The sequence below is a fragment of the Xyrauchen texanus genome, chromosome 14 (genome assembly GCF_025860055.1).
Source record: "Xyrauchen texanus isolate HMW12.3.18 chromosome 14, RBS_HiC_50CHRs, whole genome shotgun sequence".
Classification (NCBI taxonomy): domain Eukaryota; kingdom Metazoa; phylum Chordata; class Actinopteri; order Cypriniformes; family Catostomidae; genus Xyrauchen; species Xyrauchen texanus.
The window spans coordinates 8881215-8898609 of NC_068289.1; positions in this window are offsets into that span (position 1 = coordinate 8881215).

A 17395-nucleotide genomic window follows, 5' to 3' on the forward strand; every position below is an offset into this window, starting at 1 on the left:
AAAGGAGATGTAGGATGTTAGGTACTGACCGGATTTAGTCACCATTCACTTTCATTGCATTTTTTCCCCCCATACAATATAAGTGAATAGTGAGGCTATCAGTTCCCAACATTCTTAGTAATATCTCCCTTTGTGTTTCAAGAAAGAAGAAACAAATAATATGGGTTTGGAACAGCATGTGAGTGATTGCTGTATTTTTTTAATTCTTTAAACAGATTAGCCACTGCCATGTGTAAACTAAAGAGAAAATAATCTGTTCCCAGGTCCTGGGCTGTTTTACATCATTCTTTTGTTTTTCTGAGCAAGGTTTAGCCTACCAGGTCCTTATGCTGTAATCCCATTACAGACAAACCTGTCAAATATAAATCTTTGTGCTTGCAATGAAGCTCTTTGCTTTATGCTTTAAGCACTATTCAGACGATAACTTTTCAAACTTTTTCTCTGTAATTGTTTCTGTAAAACATATACATGCAGATACCAGATTGCCCTATCATCAGTGCAAAGACAGTGCCGTAAGCAGCATTAAAGCTTCACGTTTGCTTAAGACCGAGGCATGTGGCTGGTATGAGAATGGTATCAGATGCTGGTGACAGACCTCTGCAGAAGAAGATCCATTAAATAACAAATCCATGCAAAGTTGCTGATCAGTGCGATTCTGTTACTGAACAACATTGCTGTATGCAAATGTTCTATTTCCAGTTAAAATACCTGAACATTCGTAAAATAAAATAAAATTGATTAACAAGTAAAACTGCGTGAGACATTAAGAATTGTTTTAGACAATTCTTTCTCTTACGCCATTATTAAATGGTTTAAATTAAACAAATCTAACAAACATTTTGTGGTTTCTGTATAAAGGAGGACAACTTTACAGTTAGTAAGTATAATAAAATTATCATACTGCATTGTATGAAAACAAGTATTATTATCTTGCACAATTATTCAGAAAATGTATCTTGTTTTAAAAAGGTTTAGATATTTTTACTGGTAAACAAAACAAAAAAATACATATCAAGATCATGATTTATTGCAATGTTTGTGTAGCATAATCTGATCTGAATGATAATTTTCAAGTCAAGTGGGTAATTATGACATTATCAGTATAAGAGTACCCAGCACATTGTCTGGTGTGATGGGTGAGTATTGTGTTTAAGTGGTGCACCAACCCCCATCAAGGTCCTTCTCAGCAAACATAAAAGAAATTATATTTTGTAATCAGTCTCACACCATTTCAAATGATCTAAACTGAATGAACGGTCTGGTGTGCTTTTAGGGATGATACAAAGAAATGTTTACGTCACCAAGCCTTGTGCAATACCTGAGGTTAGACAAAGAGCTCAGACAAAAGTGAGTGGGTTGGCTGCCACTGGCTAATCAGAGCGGCCTGTGAGGAAATGGGGGAGGGGAACAGACTGAGACAACCTGGCAGTGTTTCCATAGCCCCCCGTAGCCCCCAGGAGAATATCTTCATTATCCAGTCAGCGACTCCATGATACATGAATTCATGTTTTTTCATTTCATCTTCAGCCAACAGAAAGAATGTGCGATTGTAATTTCCAACTCTTGATTTCTCTTTGCATGTTGTGTTACTGTTTTGAAAAATATACCTTGGATCTAGCACTCCATCTCTGTGAGAAAAAGAAAAGAAAAAAGAAACAAAGCAGCTATCAGTTGAGTGAGCTGTCAGGAGATCCACTACAGGGCTGAATATCCCTTCTGTGAGTCAGTAGCCAACTTGTAGAGAGTAGCTCTCTTCCCTCTTTTCTTCTTTCTTTTGCTCTCTCTAAGATAATATGGGAAGTTGTAGGATGAAGTCAATAAAGTTAGTACAGAATATACTTCAGACCAGTGTTCGGAACAGGGGACTATCTAGTTTTAAAACAAAACAGTGAATCTTTTGAAAAAAAAATTTTTTTGACATAGTGTCTATAAGCACATGTATGTATTGTATAGCTTCCTCTTTCAAAAGTTGTGGATTAAATTTGAGGGTTTTTTTTAACTGTGCTGACCCTCAAGCTGGCCTGAGGCAAGGTCAGTTACCCCTCAGCTGAAAGCATCAGATCTGAGTTAATGGGGAAAGGGGGGGTTGTTGGTATCTTATGGAGAGGATGTTAGATAAATAGTCTTTCTATTTATTCCCAATTGTAATGAGCAATCATTACATTATCACATGACCTGGGTCACTCAGTGATTATGTAAAACCTCCAAACAGAATGGCAGTAATATCTTGATGTAGCAGCTGAACAACAGCATATGTATTGAGCTAATGTCATAACCAATGAAACAATACAGCTTACACAATGTCTTTTGATCAACAGTATCGTAGAGTTTCTCTAGGTGTGAATAGTGATTATTTTCTTATTACTATCCATGTGCACACTGTAAAAAAAATTTCATCATTATGTTATGTTATGTTATCATTGTTTTTAATCTTTGTTTCCAGGGGCTTGGGTAGCTCAGCGAGTATTGACACTGACTACCACCCCTGGAGTTGTGAGTTTGAATTCAGGGCATGCTGAGTGACTCCAGCCAGGTCTCCTAAGCAACCATATTGGCCCTGTTGCTAGGGAGGGTACAGTCACATGGGGTAACCTCCTCATGGTCACTATAATGTGTGGTTCTCGCTCTCGGTGGGGCGCATGGTGAGTTGTGCGTGGATGCCGTGGAGAATTGCGTGGGCCTCCACATGCGCTCAGCGGAAATGCGCTCAACAAGCCACGTGATAAAATGCGCAGATTGACGGTCTCAGGCGCTAAGGCAACTGAGATTCGTCCTCCGCCACCTGGATTGAGGCGAGTCACTACGCCACCATGAGGACTTATTTGAATTGTCAAAATAATCTGTAATTTCTACTTGATTTTATGAGTAGTCAGAGTTTCACATTCTCTGAAATAATGCAATTGACTTTCATTACCATGATTTTAATTAAATGAATAGTTCATCCAAAAATTACAATTCTCTCATCATTTTCAAACTCTCATGCCATCCCAGATATGTATGACTTTCTTTCTTCTGAAGAACACAAACGAAGATTTTTACCATTTTAAAGCTCCAAGAAGCACAGACAGCAATAAAGAACTAATCCATATGACTCCAGTGGTTAAATTAATGTATTCTAAACAAAACCGCTTTGGGTGAGAAATAGATCAATATTAAAGTCCTTATCATGATATTTGCTTCAATATTAGAGTATTTCTTGAACATTCAGAAAGCATTGGAGCAAGGAAATAATGCTTAAAATATTAATGCAAGGACTTAATGCTCAAAGGTGAAGTGTGCACCACAAATAATGTTCAAACAGGTTTCACTCCCCTCATTTGCCATTTGTTGAACAAACAGAAAGTCCCACCTAAAACTCATGTCATTGGGCCAATATTACTGTTGGGCTGGTCGGGATGCTCAAACATACAAAGACATTTTTAAACACTTTTCAGTAGAATCCACATACAGTACAATGGCTTACTCATAGTTGTCTCTGCAAATAAAGCTGGAATAGAAGAAAATATTATATAAAAATGACACCATTTAACATTAAAATGGAGGGCATGGGGCAAACAATAATCAACTCTTGAAGTCTTCCGATGTCCGATTACATATCTGAACCAAACCAGACAGTCATTGAAGTGCAGAGGACATACTCAATGACTGCTGAGTAGAACTGGATTAGCAGTGCCTGTGCAGGTTGAACTTCCTCAATTGGCGAAGGAAGTACAACCTCTGCTGGACCTTTTTCACAATGTGGGTCTCACACTTAAGGTGACTCCACTGCTGCCACAGTGCTGTTTAGAATGGTGAGCGGCGTCAGTGTTGGGGTGTTCCTCCTAAAGTCCACAATCATCTCCACTCTTTTGAGCGTGTTGAGCTTCAGGTTGTTATGACTGCAACAGTGAGACAGCCATTCAATCTCCCTTCTGTATGCAGACTCATCATCATCCCAGATGAGGCTTATGACGTGTCATCTCCAAACTTGAGGAGCTTGAAAGAGCGGTCCTTGAGGTGCTGTCATTGGTATAAAGGGAGAAGAGTAGAGGGGAGAGTACACATCCCTGGGGGGGCACCAGTGCTGATCGTATATGTGCTGGAAGTTAATTTCCCCAGTCTCACTAGCTGCTGCCTGTCCGTCAGAAAGCTGGTGATCCATGGCAGATAGATGTGGGAACAGAGAGCTGGGTTAATATATTCCTTTGGACAGCTGGGATGATGGTGTTGAAAGTCGAACTGAAGTCCACAAAAGGATCCTTGTATATGTCCCTGGTCTGTCCAGATGTTGCAAGGCCTGTTTGCTCTATAAGCAAATTGAAGGGGATCTAGAAAGGGTCCAGTGATGTCCGTCAGGTGGGCCAACATCAGTCTCTCAAATTACTTCATGACTACAGATGTTAGAGTGACGGTCTGTAGTCATTAAGTCCTTTTTATCTTGGGTTTCTTTGGGACAGGGATGACAGTGGAGCGTTTGAAGCAGCAGGGAACTTCACAATGCTCCAGTGATCTGTTGAAGATATGTGTGAAGATGGGAGTCAGCTAGTCAGCACTGGATTTTAGACAAGTGGGTAAAACACCAACTGGGCCCTGTGCTTTCATTGTCTTTTGTTTCCGGAAGACCCAGCACACCTCCTCTTTACAGATCTTAAGTGCAGGATGAGTAGCAGGGAGGAGGGGAGGAGGGTGGTTGCAGGAGGTGTTGGTGTTTGTGTGAAGTGTAGCTCAGAGTGAGCAGTGAGACTAGGCTTTTCAAATCTACAGTAAAACACATTCAATTAGTCAGCCAGATGTTGGTTCCCTACAGTGTTGGGGGATGGTGTCTTGAAGTTAGTAATGTCTTTCAGGCCTCTCCACACTGATGCAGGGTCGTTAGCTGAAAACTTGTTTTTCAGCATTTCAGAGTAATTTCTTTTAGCCATTTTAATTTCCTTAGTCAGTGAGTTTTAGCCTGATAATACAAGATTTTATCCCCTCTTCTTTAAGCATCCTCTTTGGCATGATGAAGCTGACTGAGTTTTCTTGTAAATCATGGTTTGTCATTGATGAACATTAAATAAGTCCTAGTTGGAATGCACATATCCTCACAGAAACTGATATACAATGTCACAGTATCTGTTAGATATTAGTCCAGATTGGTGTTTGCAGCTTCAAAAACACTCCAATCAGTGCAGTCAAAGCAGGCTTCTTGTTCCAGGTCTGCTTCATTACAGGTTTAGCTGATTTTAGTGTCTGCCTGTAAATCGGAAAAAGATGAAACAGACAGTGATCAGAGAGTCCCAAAGCTGCTCTGGGGACAGAGTGAAATACATCCTTAATGTTGTGTTGCAGTGATTCAGTATATTTCTGTCCATGGTGGGGCATGTAATGTGCTGTCTAATTTTGGCAGTTCACGGGTGAGGTTGGCTTTGTTAAAATCGCTGAAAATAATAATAAGTGAGTCTGGGTATTGTTGTTCCATGTCTGTAATCTGATCAACCAGCTGTTGCAGTGTTGCATTCATGCAATCGTGTGGAGGAATATAATCGCTCACCAGAATAAATTAGGAAAACAACCATGGCAAGAATTTCACCCATAGAAAGAATTTCTGCTCTTAGTCACCATCCATTCACTGGGCAAGACATTAATTTAGAGGACACTAATGCTGAGTGAATTATCTAATATAATTCAACTCTCTAAATTGATGGATTTTTCTAAGTGTGTCAGAGAACTGGTCCAAAGTGTCACATTATTAGAATATTACTCTTTGGACTGTGCTATTTGAGGGATCTAAAATGCCCAGCACTTCAATATTGTGTCTTATACTTATATATTACTTTTCAGAAATTGCTAATCACAGGTAAATTAAAACATCTTATCACCATAAGGGCATCAGGGTGGAAGGCCAAAAATGAAGTATAGAAGGGGAGTGATTTGTTTGTGGATCCATCATCCTGCTGTGCTTGAGAGACATACAGAGACATGGAATGCAGAAGATCATGGGGGGGGGTGCTTTAAATGACCTTGAAGTGTAACTGGGTTGGAAGATAAGGAAGAATCCAGCTGTGGACCAAGAAGTTTCAGAACATGCCTGAAAAGGTCAACATACTGTACTATATATTGAGCTCAGTTTATTTATGCATTTCAGGGAACTTGTGGTCGATGGTCTTGGGGATCATTACTAATGTTTGTTGTAACATGATGCTAGCTACAGACCGCTCTCGTCAACACACACAAAAAAAATTGGAGAAAAAAATAGAATAGAAAACATAAATGCATCGACTGCCCAAAAGCAATTCAACATTTAAAAAATGTACACAGATGAAAATCCCATTTAAATTCAATCTAGTCCAGCATAATAGTATTAAAAAGCAAACTCATCTCAACTTTGCCATAGCCAAAAAGTGTTTTAGAAAATCTCAATTTGATCTGCCTCTCGACAGTTTAGAAGAGTACAGTGTTACTGTTCACTCATGATTAAGCACTGTTCTTAGCCAATGTGTCTATTTATACAGAGACATGATTGAAATTAAATTTAAAATCAAATTGTTTTATTTATATTTGCACAGCTTCACAAATGTTTATTGGGTATTCAAATGTTTTAGGCAAGGCTCAGATTGCAGGACATTGATTATATACTCAATTGTGCAAAACAAGAGACATACACATACATCTCAACACCAAGAAAATAATACAAAATATTGAAGTAATAAATTCCATCATATGTCAATTCCATCATAACAACAGTTACACATTTGCTCTTTGAGGTAAAACATGGCAAAGAAGTCAAAATCCTCGGGCTCTGGAGACATTAAAAGACACTTACATGTGCAGGATGAAAGCCCCGACAGCCCTACAGACTGGGGACTCAACTTGGATGCCGTGGCGGGTGAGGAGATCCAGCGTCAGTTGTCCAATATGTCGGTGATGCTAACGAAGGTTCTTGCTGACTTGGAGGATCTCGCTGTAATACGGCGATCGATTACGGTGATGGAAATAAAAAGAGTTAGTTACAAGAGTGGCAGATGTTGAGAAACAAATCGATAATCTGGAGTCATCGCACAGGGAATTCTCCACTTATCCGCCCATGACCAAAGTTGATTTGGATTATGTTTTTGAAAAGCTTGAAGATTTTGGGAATAGAAGCTGCAGGAATAACATCCAAATTGTTGGAATTCCTGAGCATGAGGAGGGCAGAGATATGGTGAAATTCCTAGATGAGCTTTTCCCGAGTCTGCTCGACATAACAGGCCATAAACTGGAAATCGAGCAAGCTCACAGAGTTCTTGCTCCGAGATTTCCTGATGGAGAAAGGCCCCGATCAATCCTGGCTAAATGTCTGCGATCATCCGATTAAGATCTTGTGTTGCGTCAGGCGAGGAGCAAAGGAAAACTTTCTTGGAAGAAACATAATTGCTAGATCTCAGTTTTATAGGTATTTACAGCTGCGCCACGTGATATGCACTGTTTTTGGGAGTAGCACACACACCCCTAAAATGGCAGATACTTTGGGAGAGGTGATTACTGCTTTTGGGAAAGGTCATGCGGCATCAGTGTATTACTGCCTGCAGATTCAGAGTCTGGGGGATGGAGCTTTAATTTCTATTAGAGATTATGGGAGAAAGATTTGAACATGGTATTGGAGGATGGAGTGTGGACAAAGATTCTGAAAAATGTTAAGTCTGCATCTAGGAATGCAAGGGTTCGCCTTATGCAATTTAAGATTTTACATAGATTTTATTGGACCACCTCTAGATTACATAGGCTTGGTCTTAAAGATGCACCCAACAGCTGGCGATACCAATCAGAAGTTGGAGACACAACCCATGTTTTTTGGGGATGTTTTTAACTATTTGGGTGACATTCTGGGCACTCAAATTTTACTTTGACCCATACATTGTATTTTGAGCAATGGGGAAGTTTACGTTCGGGGGACAAATATATAAAAAATTGGGTTCTGACTGACGTGCTGATTGGCAGACAAATTATATTAAGGGGCTGGAAGTCAGATGGTGCACCACCGTTTCCGCAGTGGTGTGTGGAGATGTGGAGGGTGGCGGTTTTTGAGAAGATGATAGATGGAAGGCTGGGGCTGGAGGACATGTTTTTCAAGAAGTGAGGTGTATTTGGCGGTTTTGGGGGGACTCTAGGGGAAGGGATGAGGAGAGAGAATTTTAGTTTAATTATGTATATTATTATATTTTTATTTTATTTTTTTATTGTGTGTGTGTGTGTGTGTGTGTGTGTGTGTGTGAGTGTGTATTTATCACTTTGTGGGGACCAAATGTCCCCATAAGGATAGTAAAACCTGAAATTTTTGACCTTGTGGGGACATTTTGTCAGTCCCCATGAGGAAAACAGCTTATAAATCATACTAAATTATGTTTTTTGAAAATGTAAAAATGCAGAAAGTTTTCTGTGAGGGTTAGGTTTAGGGGTAGGGTTAGGATTAGGGGATAGAATATAAAGTTTGTACAGTATAAAAACCATTATGTCTATGGAAAGTCCCCATAAAACATGGAAACACTACGTGTGTGTGTGTGTGTGTGTGTGTGTGTGTGTGTGTATGTGTGAGCGTGTATTTATCACTTTGTGGGGACCAAATGTCCCCATAAGGATAGTAAAACCCGAAATTTTTGATCCTGTGGGGACATTTTGTCGGTCCCCATGAGGAAAACAGCTTATAAATCATACTAAATTATGTTTTTTGAAAATGTAAAAATGCAGAAAGTTTTCTGTGAGGGTTAGGTTTAGGGGTAGGGTTAGGTTTAGGGGATAGAATATAAAGTTTGTACAGTATAAAAACCATTATGTCTATGGAAAGTCCCCATAAAACATGGAAACACAACATGTGTGTGTGTGTGTGTGTGTGTGTGTGTGTGTGTGTGTGTGTGTGTGTGTGTGTGTGTGTGTGTGTGTGTGTGTGTGTGTGTGAATTATTTTATGTGACCACAGGGGTGTTCTTTGGGGTTGGGTGGAGTTGGTGTTTGGGGAGGGATAATAATGAGGTTTAAAAGTTAAATGTTGATTCAGTGTGTATATGTTGTGTTTTTCTCTGTTGTGTTATTTTCTTTGAATCAATAAAAATGTTAATTACAAAAACAAAAAAGTGAATAGAAACATGTATGGTGGACTTACAGATGTGAAACTGCACAGGGAACCTCTGGAGGGACTCATTGTGCAATGCAGTAACATACCAATCCTCATTCTTCAGGGGCTGAAGAGGTTATTCACTTATTCCTTCCCACAAGTTTCCTGCAGATTGTGTTTGCATGTCATGTTCACACAGAAAAGGTTAAGATAAACATGATGAATCTACTTTACTGGCTCATGTGGTCATTAACATACTACCAAACTCAGCTATGCACAACATTTATTTCTAAATATGTTAATTATTAGTTCACATGAACAAACCACCCCACAAGCAAACATCATCAAGCAAAATATATCAAATGGATGCAAAACTAACTGACTCATCATGGGAAACTTCTGAGAACCCAGATAATGAATGGGACTAAAAAAAAAATCCTTCCTTCAATGTTGTGTTTATGAGTATTTAAAGGAGAGTTTAAACAGGCCAGAGGGGTTAATAATTTGAGAGCTGATATTAGGGAGGAAGAGGCCAAATGAAAAAATTCATTGGTCTATGCAGCATAAATCAATGTATTATCAATGCAACATGACCCTTGGTACATGCCTAGTGTAAAACTTATGCCACATGGTGTACGTGTGTACTGTGACTCATCTGGTCCTGTTAAATTTGGTAATTAAAACAGCTAAAAAAATACTGTTCACTATGAAAAAACCTGGAGGAGTTTGTTTGGTTGAGTCAGACACTTGATGATTTTCAGATTCTCAAGATTGCTATTGGTCACTGACAGGATATTTAGCTTCTCTGAAGGGGTTTGGACTGAATGTTTTGGTTTTGGTGGGGAAAAAAAACAGTCAAAGCAGAATATTTAATCAGTAGTTTTATAGGTTTAACAAAGTAAAATTTTAATCTTTCTAAGTACCTCCTGAAATGTCCCTGGGGAACAGTTACCATTAGTTTAGTTAGTTTAGTTTAGTTAGTTACTCAATACAAACAAGTAAGTCAAGATTTATCCAATAAAATCACAAGTCAAATACATGAAGAATGTCTGTGAAAATGAAACGCAGTTTAAAGGATATATCTTAATCATAGAGTGGTATAAGATATTTCGGTAACACTTTACATCAAGGTATCATTTGTTAAAATTAGTTAACAACAATAGTTAGCATGATCTAAAAATGAACAATAATTTTACAGCATTTATTATTCTTGGTTAATGTTCATTTCAACATATACTAACACATTTTTAAAATCTAAATTTGTAAATGTTAACATTAGCTAATGCGCTTTGAACTAACTGATAATAAACAGTACAAACCCACCTAATATCGGTAACACTTTACAATAAGGTTCCATACATTTACAACAGTTAATGCATTAGGTATCATGAACTAACAATGAACAATTATATTTTAATAAACTAACAATAATAAATGCTGTAAAATAAATTGGTTCATTGTTAGTTCATAACACCTAATACATTAACCGATGTTACTGTAAAGGGTTACCGATATTAGGTGGGGTTATACTGTAGTATTATCAGATAGAACAGGTAGAGTGCTGTCTGAGGCATATCACCATAAATGGCTTGTCTGAACATTCATTGGAAATATGACTCAAACATTGTCCTCAAATAAAGATTGGCTGTTATGATTCATCCAAATAAAGTTTTGTACAGGATTTCCACTCTGTAGCTTTAAAGAAAAGCCCTGAAATACATTAATGCATTATAAATAGTGAGTTATTAAAGGAGTGCTGTGTGTCCATGTACAGACACAAACTGTGCAAGAGAAACAAGGATGTTTTCTTGTTTACTGACACTTTTAAACAGTGTTAATGTTTCTCCAAAATAGGTGATAAATATTATCTGTCATTGATATTCATTATATGTGTTTGCAAGTCTTCATTAAAAATCTTTGTTAAGAAATGCATGTATTTTTCAACAGAAAAAGCACATATTTTTCAGTATATGGAAGAACAGCCTCCCCTGTGTGTGAGGATTTCGGCTTAATCCTGGATTATCAGCTTCTGAATAGACTTTTTTCCAGGGTATAATTACTGAAACAGGAGTTTGTATTGGTGGCTAAAACACATATTTTTAACCCACGTTTAAAAATTCAAAAGATCATGATTCGGGAAATTAGGCCACTATAGGGTATTTCTATATTAATCTAAAGATGCATTTAGTATTAATTTGATGCTCAAAATACCCATGCCAAATGAGGACACATCTCATGACATCATAACCAGACTTACCATAAATTCAGTCATCATCCACAATATGTAATCCTTTACAGAATATGCTTTTATTTTTCCAGATCATGTGGATAAAGAACCTGACTCACAGCCAAATCATTCTCACAGGACTTACTCAGCCACATTAAATGTTGCATTCATTAGACAAACTGACCCATATAGACAAACTGGAAATGAATGTGTTATTTGCATTAATACTATTAATAAATGATGAGTTCATTTAGATCTAATTAGGATAACTAAGCTGTTTGTTTGTGCCTGAGGGACATTTCCCTTTAAAAGGAAAAGTTCACAAACAAATGAAAACTTGTAATTTTCTCCCTAAACACAAACTCATGATTAACAAACCCGTATGACTTTCTTCCTTCAATAGATCATAAAAGGAGATGTTAGGCAGAAGGTTAGTCTGAGTCACCATTCACTTTCATGATAGCTCAAGAGTCCCTTCGGAATCACCTCAAATAAAGACTGTAAATATGGGAGCCTATATTAATGTAATGCCCTACAAATATGGAATTAATGCTTAACAAATATTAACAAATATTTTTAATTTAGCACAAGACCTGACACAAAACAAAACATAGTGTTATCACTATGGAGTTACATCATACAACAGTTTTTAGTCACACCTTTCTGAACTGATAAAGAAACTCAGAACTCTTATACAGCCGGTTCTTACATCATTATATGGGTGTTTCTTCAACTTCTGGCATTTTCATGTCCCAGTTGCTGATATTTATTAAAACGAACAAATGTATTTTTGTTATATGAAGATCAAATTTAAACTGACTTTGAAACTGTTTACCAGGTATTCATCATTTATTTTTGGTAATTTTTCAAATGCCTCTTATGTCCAGAATAGATTGGTGGTATACTTTACAGAATAGATTGTACTGTTTTAGCCTTGTCCCAGACCATAATAATTTATTATAAAGCAACACATTATTTATATTTAAAACTGATAATCTAAACAAATACTGAAATAAACATAAACAATTTCAATATTTATTGTGTGAATATAATTTCTGTACATTTTTCAAAAATTATGGCTGTCCCACAATTGTGGCATAATTTCCACCACACTAAACAATCTTGCCACTAAACATTTTTTTTTTTCACATTAGTATTAGTAAATGAGAGATTAGTAAATATCACTTGTGTGCAGGATATTTTTATTGTAACTCATTTCCATTCAAGCTATAATTTCACCAATTTATGCAAAAAGTGTGAAAATATTATTTAACTGTGTGTATTTAGGATGCACGAAATGTTGTCTATGAAATTAGCATTGCAAGACAAAAGAGGTGCATTTTGTTTCAAAAAAGATAAAATGTCATTTCCATCACTTTCATTTTCATGAAGTGGTTGGAAATTTCAAGACTTTCAGAAAAAAGTTACAAAAATTGCATAAATCTCCTGCAATACATGTACAGTGCATACAGTTAGTGTTGGATGTTTCAGATTACAAAATAATAAATAATTAGTCAAAAAGTTATGTAACACATTACATTTTAAATACTTGAAATTAGATTTCAGTTACTAACTTTCAATTAAATTAATCACTTTTAAGTACATTACTTGCACTAAAACATGTATAATATATCTAAAATAGGAATTCATTTGTATGTCTGTTAGCGTTTCTGTGACAACTAAAGGGTGTCTGACAGTGAATGTGGAGAAAATATAAACGTTTTGGATTTGAGTGCAAAACCGAAAACTTTTCAAGGAAAAGTGATTTAGAAAGTAACTTAAAAGTAAAATAATTAGTATTTAAAATATGTACTTTTTAGATGAATGAATCAGCAATCTGATCCATTTTTTATAAAACAAATTCATTAGTAATTTGTAGTTGATTACTTATTTTGCTCAACACTGCATATAGTATAATGTACATCGTTGGCAGACAAATAATAATTAAAGGTGCACTCAGTAAATTTTGTCTTTGTGTCATCTTGGACTTACACTGACACCTAGTGGCTTGGATGCAGTATCATTTAAAATCAATAGTTTTCAGTTTCAGATGCCATTGTAGAAATGTAGCATTCACAGTCAGCCATGATACTTTAACCAATGAGTGAAAGTGTCAAATAACAGGAGAGTTACTGAGATTAAGCGAGTAGTATTCGGCTGGTCATGTGCAGTGCTGGGCAGATTACTTGCGAAATGTAATCAGGCACTTTTTACAAATTACATGACAAAAAATGCCATCAGTAATGTAATCTCATAGATTAAATTTTGTGGTAATATAATCTGATTACTTTTGGATTATATTTGGATTACTCTCAACCTAATTCTATTTTATTTTATGTCAAACGCATTTGAGAAGGATAATCTTTTAACGTAAAAGTACAAAGAGGAAGAAATTGTATTCCATTTTTTGTTATTATCTTAAAAAGAGCCTCACAAAAAAAGCTCCTTATGACATTTTTAAAAAGTGCATCAAGAGACATCAAGTTCATTTTAAGTGCATGAAACAATAGAGGCATTACGGACAATAATGACCATATGCGATCATAAAGTGAACGCAAATTAATGACCATAAAATTTACAGTAACAACGTGGCCTTGGTCAAAGCTTTCATCTAAAAACACTGAAACACTTTTAACCCTTACTGCTTACTGATAGTCCATCGCCTATTCCATAGCTGAGATGCAACATATTATTTGAACAGCAAGAATATTCTAAAAGAGCAGTATATTTTAAAACAGCAGAGTCACACAAGGAACAACTGTGTGAAGTTTTATGTCAAGTTTCATGCAGTGGACTCCACTGCATCAGCAGCAACAGTAGAGTGATGGGCTTTGTTCCATATTTACACTTACATTTGTTCATTTGGCAGATGCTTTTATCCAAAGTGACTTACAAAAGAGGAAAGCACAAGCAAATCATCTTAAGGAGACAGTGGTACAAAAGTGCCATATTACAAAGTTTCACTAGCATCAGAATTGTATTCAAAACATATACAAGTGTATCTGACACACTTTTAACCCTTACTACTTAGTAATAGTCCATCACCTATTCCTTAACTGAGGTGCATATCTTACAATTGTAACGTAAAAGGAGCATATGCTCAAAATGCTCATATGTGAGACTATTGCTCTTTGGGGTAAGAATATAATCATTCACAGAATGAGCAGTATGGCTGGTGGCATTGTCATGCTGGAGGGTCACATCAGGATGAGCCCGCAGGAAGAGTACCACATGAGGGACGAGGATGTCTTCCCTGTAACGCACAGCGTTGAGATTGCCTGCAATGACAAGCACAGTCTGATTATGCTGTGACACACCGCCCCAGATCATGATGGACCCTCCACCTCCAAATCGATCCTGGCCTCTGTGTAATGGTCATTCCTTCGATGATAAACATGAGTCCGACCATCATCCCTGATGACTCGTCAACGAAGAGCACTTTTTGCCAGTCCTGTCTGGTCCAGCGAAGGTGGGATTGTGCCCATAGGCGACATTGTTGCCGGTTATGTCTGGTAAGGACAGGGGCGAAAATTTCATCAAAATGTTGGGGGGAACAATAAACATAACAATTCTCAAGAGCAATTTTTGAAGGGGACACCAAGGGGTTTTTTGTCGTTGCTCCGTTTGCATTTGTATTATTTTATTTCTTAAACAATTATTTTAAGAATATATCATTATATTATTTACAATGAACATATTTTAATGATATTTTAGGGGGAGGGGGGGATCCTTTTTACAAAAGTATCTTTAAAATACAGTGTCCCGTAGAAGGGACGTATCTTTTGTTTTTTTGCTGAGTTTATATGTGCAAGGTAGAGGTATGTACAGTTACTGAATTAAATATGAGTGAATTTACATATGTAAATTACATATTTATACATTATTGCACTATGGGGGTCCTGAAGGCAGTTTAATTGTTCATGTGGTAAATGGCCTGAGGGTAAAAACTGTTCTTGTTGTCCAGGCGCTGAGTGCCCTGTTGCGCCGGCCAGAGGGCAACAGTACAAAAACGGAGAAGGCAGAGTGTGTGGGGATCCAGAGTGATTCTACCTGCACGTTTCCTCACTCTGGAGACTTACAGGTCTTGGAGGGTGGGCATGGGGGCACCAATAATCCTCTCAGTTTCCTTCCGTCTGATTTGGTGGCTGAACCAAACCAGACAGTTATAGATATACACAGGACAGACTCAATGACGGCTGATTAGAACTGAGTCAGCAGCTCCAGTGGCAGGTTGAAATTCCTCAGCTGGCGAAGGATATAATGATATTGATATGAAAATAATCAATAAACTATTGCAATTTACAGCCATTGCCTTGCTAATATGTAATCATGTAATCTGTAAAAAGGAACTGTAGTCTAATTACAAGTATTTTTTTTAAATGTAATGTAATCCATTTATAATTAGTTGTTTTTTTGGAATCTGACTACATAATACAGATTACATGTAATAAGTTACTTCCCAGCACTGGTCATGTGATTCTAACATGGCAGCCCCCATCTGCAGACCCCATACTTTTATAAGTTTACTGATATGACTGGAGTCTTCATTTTAATGTTAGTTTTCACGATTTCCTAAAGATATTGCAAAATTACAATTCATGTCTTTAGGAGTTAAACTTTTTTAATGAGAAAAAAATTACTGAGTGCACTTAAAAATAAAAGCCTAGTGATAGTGTGAAATATCAAGTCTTTACTTTCTTGAATGTCACAGTGCTAATAGTTCCTGAAGTTGAAGAAATACACATTTATGTAAAATGTAATCAATGAGCATGGTTATTTCCATAGTTTAACTTTAGTTCAACTTTAAGTTCAATATAGTCAATCAGTCTCCAATGAAACTCAATGAAAACATCAGTGGTGATGTTCTGTGTGTTCACAGTGGGTGCAAACATGTGTTTGTGCATGTTAAGGTAACACAGGGGGTATGTGTATTTGCTTACTCAGCTCAGCAGGATAATGACAGCATTAGTGCCTAACAGCTTGACCGTTTTCAAAAGAATGCGTATAAAAGCCAAAGAGACGTGCTTTTCCCACATATGGGGCTTACGAGTCTCCTAACTGTTTCATTTTGCTTAATTTTAAAATGCACTCTCCCAATCCAGTCCCATCCCAAAATGCCCTGCCTGGTTTCAGCAATACACTGATGCAACAAATATTATTCACAACACAATTGGATTAAGTAAACATAGATCTAGTGTACACAATGAAATTAAGTTAAGACCTAATGCTAAATAATTGTGTTGCATTCAATCATTTTAAATAAGTTAATTGAGCAAGCAGTAAAAATCACATTGAACACCATCCATTAGAAGTCATATTTCATAGCAATGTGATTATCACTTTTTAATGACTGTGTTGATTATCAATTGACTTTACACAATATAATTATGTTCTCATCAGTTAATTTCAAGAGCTGCATCCCCTTTTTTCAGTGCACAACACATGCCAATTATGGAAACCTATGGCAATCCGTAAAGCCCATTTTAAAACACAGCATATACCTTCCTCTTTAGGTTTTGTCTTTGAATTCTCTCACATTCTGTGCAGTGTATCTTTTTATGGTGTTCAGCAGATGATGTCAGAAAATACCTGTCTGTCTGTCTGTGTGTGTGTGTGTGTGTGTGTGTGTGTGTGTGTGTGTGTGTGTGTGTGTGTGTGTGTGTGTGTGTGTGTGTGTGTGTGTGTGTGTGTGTAAACGCCATTGGATCAGCCACTGTTTATTTGGGTGTCTGGATCCAGCAGTAAACATTCACAGTTTTGCACAAGTGAAATTTGGTATCAATAACTTCAACAGGCCACCTGCCCCCATTAAACCTTTGATGAAGCAAGAGGCAATACACATTTACCAGGTTCTGACAAATGTACATTGGTGTAAATGAGAATGATAAACAACTTTACAATCAATTCCTCAAATTTTCGTCATAAAGCAGGTTATCACTGGAGGGCGCTAAAGAGAACATGAGTAAATGCGTTTGGACTTGTGTTTTATCCTGTAGCGCCACTAAGTGGATGAGGCAGCATTGTACTTCAGTACTGTATTCGAATTGAAAAACACACTTTGTTGATATATGATATATATATATATATATATATATATATATATATATATATATATATATA